The sequence below is a fragment of the Apodemus sylvaticus genome, chromosome 5 (genome assembly GCF_947179515.1).
Source record: "Apodemus sylvaticus chromosome 5, mApoSyl1.1, whole genome shotgun sequence".
Taxonomy (NCBI): Eukaryota; Metazoa; Chordata; class Mammalia; order Rodentia; family Muridae; genus Apodemus; species Apodemus sylvaticus.
Genome location: NC_067476.1, coordinates 50840935 through 50847820, shown reverse-complemented (window position 1 = coordinate 50847820; position 6886 = coordinate 50840935).

Sequence of the window (6886 nt, the reverse complement as noted above, 5' to 3'; positions counted from 1 at the left end):
AGTAAGGAACATCCCTCCATGGGCTCTGCATCAGCTCCTGCTTCCTGACCTGCTTGAGTTCCAGTCCTGACTTCCTTTTGTGATGAACAGCAATGCAGAACTGTAAGCTGAATAAACCCTTTCCTCCCCAACTTGCTTCTTGGTCATGATGTTTGTGCAGGAATAGAGACCCTGACTAAGACAAAGTGGGTAGAGCTTTGCTTTACCCACCAAATGTGTGAATATGTATGTATGTATGTATGTATGTGTATATGTATGTATGTATGTGTGTTTGTATGTATGTACCTATGTATGCATGTGTATGAAGCTGTTGGAACTTGTTGAAGCTTCCCATTCTGTGTGTGTGTGGGGGTGTGTGTGCGTGTGTGTGTGTGTGTGTGTGTGTGTGTGTGTGTGATTATTTTCCCTCTCTTTTGTCGGACCCCAAGGAGTTTTTTTGTTCACTGGCCACAAAGAATTTTTTGCTATCCCCGCCCCCAAGCATTTCATTGGCCCCAGCCAATTGCTGACTCTATGCCCAGCCTCAGTTCATCCTGGATGTCAAAGCTGGCCCTTGACAAAATAGTAATTATGTTAATTAGTGATTGATGGGGAAAATCCCAGCCCCATGTAAGTGGAGCCATCCCTGGGCTGGTGGTCATGGGTGCTATGAGAAAGCAGGCTGAGCAAGCCAGTTAGCAGCACTCCTCCATGACTTCTACATCATCTGCTGCTTCTAGGGTCCTGACCTATTTGAGTTCCTGCCTTGGCCTCCGCCAATGGACTATGACCTATGATTTGTGAACCAAATAAAACATTTCCACTCTAAGCTGCTTTTGGTCTTGTTGCAACACAGTAACAATAACCACAACTAAGACACTCATATAAGTAAACAGTAAAAGTGAAAGATAAGAAGCATCGGATGATGACATCAAACGGGGCACGGGCAACATCTCACAGACATCTACGGAGGTAGACCTCTGAAGCAGTTAGCTGGAGCTCCGGACTGGGTCTTGGTTGATGAGTGTTTTCTCATGCACACTTTTCAGCTTTCTCATGCACACCCAAGAGCAGCCTTTTTATACTGGAACAGACAATAGTCACCTCTCTTGGAAACGGTTTGCTTTCTAGCTCTTCCCAAGGATGTGATGTTCTGTGCGACTTTCCTCTTTCCCTGTTTTAGGACTTGGGGGGTCCACACTGCTCCAGAGCAGAGGGTTTGAGAGGGCATTTATGATGATCATGCCTGAGCCTGGAATGAGAGAGAGCCCCCTGGCTCTCTGAGTTCACTTTTGAGAAGCTTGAATAACACACAACAACTGATGGGTGTAATGTATATTCTGTCTCAAGAGTGCGACATTTTAGGTCAAGTGATGTTGAGGTTGTGCAGTGAGGCCCACAGGAGCTGGACCTGCCACTCCAGTTTGACTACTGCTTTCCTTTCTAGATTGATCTTAGAAAAACCTCTGTACAGGTGCTCTAGGGAAACACAAGTACTCAGAACAACATCTGCCTGGCGGCAAAAATAAAACAAGACAGAACTAAACTAATCAAAGAAATCTGGAAGAACTAATGGTATTTACTCCAAAAGCATGCTCAAGCCAACTGAAGTATGTGCTATAATGCAAACAGTAGTGGAGCCATGGAAATGAGTTATCAGGGCCAGAGGGGTGGCTCAGTAGTTAAGAGTACTTGCTGCTCTTTCAGGGGACCCAGGTTTGATTCACAGCACCCATATGACCACTTACAACTATCTGTAACTCCAGTTCTAGGAACTCTGGTTTCTGAGGGCACTAGGTATCCTGCACATGGTTCAAAGACATGCATGGAGGCAAAGTACCCACATGCATAAAATTAAAAATAAATTCATCTTTTAGAAGGTTGGTTAGCAGGAGCTAGAGAGATGGCCCAGTGCTTGGGACCATGTAAGACTCTTGCAGAAGACCTGAGTTCAGTTCCTAGGACCCATGTTGGGTGGCTCACAACCACCTGTGACTCCAGCTCAGGGGAATCTGACACCTCTTCTGGCTATACACATTCACCTAAATAAAAAATAGTAAAATAGATCTAACAAGAACTATCGGAGTGTAGAGGAATTTTAATCCAGCCACATGGCTGCTCTGGCAAGGGATCACATCTGAAGACCTTCTAGGTCTGTGTGATCCCTCTGCAATGCAGGCATGTCCTTAGTACACACTTTAAATCCTAAATAATGATGTCTAATTGAGGGGCAGACAAAGTGACAAATCAGTAAAAGATTTGACAGAACGAGTCAAAGATAGGATACACACAATTCTCATGACACAGGAAAGAGAAATTATTTAAGAGCAGTGCAGGGAGAGAGGGTCAGTTGAGAGTTGTGTCAGCTCAGTTGAGTGGAGTCAAGTTGAGCGAGTGCAGTGCAGTGCAGTGCAGGGCAGTGCAGTTCATTCCTGAGTCCTTTCAGAGGCAGTTGAAGCCAGAAAATGAGTCAGAAGGTTAGAACAGATTGCCATAGTTAGATTGAGACCAAGCAGAGCAATTTAGAGAGAAGACAGATCAAAGCAGTCAGCTTGGAGAGGAGTTTGAGCCAGAACAGCTGAGTTGAACCAGTCATCGGCCTTCAGAAAGAACTAGAGAGGATGGGCGTTTTCAGCAGAAAGCCTCTGAGATGACAATACACTAGGTGAATAAAAGTTACCTTTCCACCAGAGGTAAACATCAAACATATGAGGTTTCCACAGAAAATGAGTTTGCACATCCATGGGCTAAGCAGATTTTATTTAATTAGTTAAATACTTTCTTTTACAGTTAAGTATGCTCTTACCATCCAACCTGGGAATCCTACACCTACATGGCTATTTACTCAAATCAAATGAAATATGTGATCATACCTACATCTGCATGCTAATGTTGATAACAATTTAATTGCCCCAAACTGGAAATGCAGGGGTGGAAAATGAGCACTTATACAGACAACATGGATGGGTCTCAAATGCTTTAGGTAGGTCAAGACAAACACACTTGAAGGCTTCTGTCTTGGGGTTCCATTGCTGTGAAGAGACACCATGACCAAGGCAGCTCTTACAATGGATAACACTTACCTGGGGACTGGCTTACAGTTTTAGAGGTTCAGCCCATTATCACCTTGGCAGGAAGCATGGCAGCATGCAGGCAGACGTGGTGCTTGAGGGGCCAAGAGTTCTACATCTTGATTCCAAAGGCAGCAGCCAGGAGGAGGCTCTCCACCACACTGGGCAGAGCTTGAGCATAGAATCCCTCCAAGACCCACTTACTCAGTGACACACTTCCTCCAACACAGCCACACTTATCGTAATAAAGCCATGCTTCTTAATAGTACCACTTTACATGGGCCAAGCACATTCAAAACATCACATTCCACTTTCTGGCCGCATAGGCTTGTTCAAACACATGAGTCTATGGGGGCCATACCTTGTCATAGCATAATGCAAAATATATTTAGTCAAAGTTCAAAAGTCCCCATAGTCTATCGCATCTCAACTATGTTTAAAAGGTCAAAGTTCAAAGTTTCCTCTGAGATTCATGAAATTTCTTAATTGTAATCCCCTATAAAATCAAAATCAAAAAGCAGACCACATACTTCCAACATCACAAAACATCATAGTGAGGAAATATTGGACTAAAGCAAGACAGAAAAACCAGCTTGTCAAACTCCAAACTCAGCATCTCCATGTCTGATGTCAAAGCTTTCTTCAGATCTCCAACGTCTTATAGCTTTGTTGACTGCGACACAATTCTTTCTCTTGGTCTGGTTCCACTCACTGTTAGCAGCTTTCCTTGAGAGGTATTCCATGGCATCTGTAACATATTGGTGTATCTAAGGCAACTTCAACTTTATAGCTTCTTGTTCCAATGTCTGGGATCCACACATGTTCTTTGGACTCCTCCAAAGGGCTTTCATCACTTCTCCAGCTCTGCCCTCTGTAGCACACTAGGCTCTCATTCCGTTCCACTGCTTTGATGATCATTTCATGGTACTGGCATCTCCAATGTGCTGGGGTCTTCTGCTACAGCTAGGCTTCACCAATAGCCTCTCATAGGCTCTTTTCATGGTGCCAATCCTCAACTTCTTTGCATGACTCCTTAAGGCCTGGCCCATCAACTGCAACTGATGCTGTACCTTCACCAGTGGCCTTTCCTGATGATACCTCACCTTGATTTCTCATAGTGCCAAGCCTCAGCTGCTCTCCATGACCCCTTTATGCCTTCAAAACAGTACCACCTGGGTGATTCTTACATATTACCAAGTTTGGCTGCAGGGCCAATGTCTATCTCTGGAATATCTCTTCTTTGTGCTTTGTGAAAACACTTCTCAGAAGATTTCACCTTAGTGATGTTGGTCTGTTTTTAATCACTGATAATTTCTTAGCTCTAGGTAACCAGCATCAATTGTCCCAGTAACCCCTTCTATTCTTGATTCTAAAGCCAGAGCCACATGGGCAAAGCTACTGAGTTCTGCGTGTTGGGCTGGAACATGGTCTCCTTATGCTATTACATTATCTTTAGCTGTTTTCCAACTCCTTCACTGCCTAACTTCGGCTGTCCTGGAACTTGCTCTCTAAACTGATCTGCATGCCTGTGTCTCCTGAATGCTGGGATTAAATACAAGTACCACCACACCTGAATCTAAACCTTTAAGACAAGAACTTGCTCTGTACCAGGCTGACCTTGAACTCAAAGATCTGCTTGCCTCTCTCTCTCTCTCTCTCTCCTGGGATTAACGGTGTGTACTACTATGCCTGGTCCCTTCTTTGGTTCCTTTTCACAAAATCTTTATAAGTTCTGGATTGTAATTCATTCCAGATATAGTCAAGTTGACAACAGAGAATTTCCATCACAATCCATCCCTTGTCAATCTGACACACAATTATATCTCCTTATGTCCAAATGAAAACAATAACCAGATTATAATAACATCTAATATGATATAACTATCCCTCATTCAACTGCAAAGGAATAAACAATAAGCTCTTCTGAGAGGGATCTTGCCTCAGGGTCACCCATCCCTTAATTCCATTTAATATCCTTGAATACAGGATTTAGCTCCATTCTACTTCCTGGTGCTTCCTTTCTTCTTGAAACATACATTTTATATTTTTCCTTTCTACTCTTGCTAAGCCTGATTAAAATGCTTCTCATAAAATTGAACCATAAGATGAAGTCTAGATTAGGCTTTTTTGAGACTTCCTTTGTCAATGCAATTAATCTGAATCTCTTCACTTTAGCCTCAGGCAGACTCTTTAGACAGGGGCAAAAAGCAGCCACATTCTTCACCAATATATCACAAAAATGTTCACTAGGCAACATACTAAAGTTTTCCTCATCTGAAACCTCTTCATTCAGGCCCCCAGAGTTCAACTCACCCTTAGCACTAATGTCTTTCATATTCCTACTAGGGTGGTCCATCAAGCCCTACTTAAAGCACTCTCTGAGTTCCAAACCCAAAGTCCCCGAATCCACATTCCTCTAAACAAAAGAACGGTCAGGCCTATCACAGCAGGTACCAACTTCTGTTTCAGTTACTAAAACAGAAATTGGTACTAAAAGGGTTTCATTGCTAAAATGGTTCAGTTACTAAAATGGTTTCATTGCTATGAAGAGACACCATGACCAAGGCAACTCTTTTTTTTTTTATGATTTATTTTAAGTTTATGCATATTAGTGTTTTGCCTTCATGTATTTCTGTGTGAGGCTGTTGGATCCCCTGGAACTGGAATTTCAGACAGTTGTATGCTGCTGTGTAGGTGCTGGGAATTGAACTCAGGTCCTCTAGAAGATCAGACAGCACTCTTGACCATTGAGCCATCTCTATAGCCCCTACAAGGCAACTCTCATAAAGGAAAACATTTAATTAGGACTGACTTACAGTTTCAGAAGTTCAGTCCACTATCATCATGGTGGGAAGCATGGCATCACAGAGGCAGACATGGTGCTAGAGGAGAAGCTGAGAGGTCTACATCAAGCCAAAGGCAGCCAGGAAGAGGGTCTCTTTCCCCACTAGGCAGAGCTTGAGCACTGGGAGCCCTCAAAGCCCACCTACACCGTGGGCTTCCTCCAACAAGGCCACACCTCCTAATAGTGCCACTTCTCATGGGCCAAACATATTCAAACCACCACAGCTCCATAGGATGCCATGAATATGAGACGAGAAGGTAGAACCTAAGGAGCCAACAAACAGGGCTCCAGAGGCTAGGAGAAGAGGGGTGGTCCGGCCAAGGTCACGAAGGGAACTTTATAGGGTAGACTTTGATCATGCCATCACTGACTTGACAAAATGGGTTTTTCAAAATTCATTGAAATCACATAGAATGCTATAAAGAATGACTTTATCTTAATTTTAAAATACCCCCTTAATTGTAGCACTAAATTGTCCTATTCAAAACAAACAAACAAAACCCACCTTTTATGGTCCAGGAGAGTTAATACCAGATGTCACTTTAATAGCTTGGTAAAATTACGGCTTTGGAAGCTGGAGAGGTGGCTCATTGGTTAAGAGTGAATACTGCTTTTTAGAGTAGTTGGGTTTTCAGCATTCACATGGTGGGGGTGGGAATCTCCCAGTCTCCCAGTTATCTGTAACTCCAGTTCTAGAGGATTCTATGCCTTTGACTCTCTCGGGCATTTGCACTCATGTGCACAAATTCAAGCGCGCGCGTGCACACATACACACACACACACACACACACACACACACACAAGAGAGAGAGAAAGAGAGAGAGACCTACACATAATTTTTAATGATTTAAAAATACTTTAAAAATTATCCCTTTGTTACTTCCCTTTCTTCCCATAGAGAAGGAGAAAACACAGTTGCTAGGAAAATGGGCTAAGACAGGCTTTCAAGTGGAGCGCACCACTGGTCTCCATCCTGGGAGCTTACAGCCTG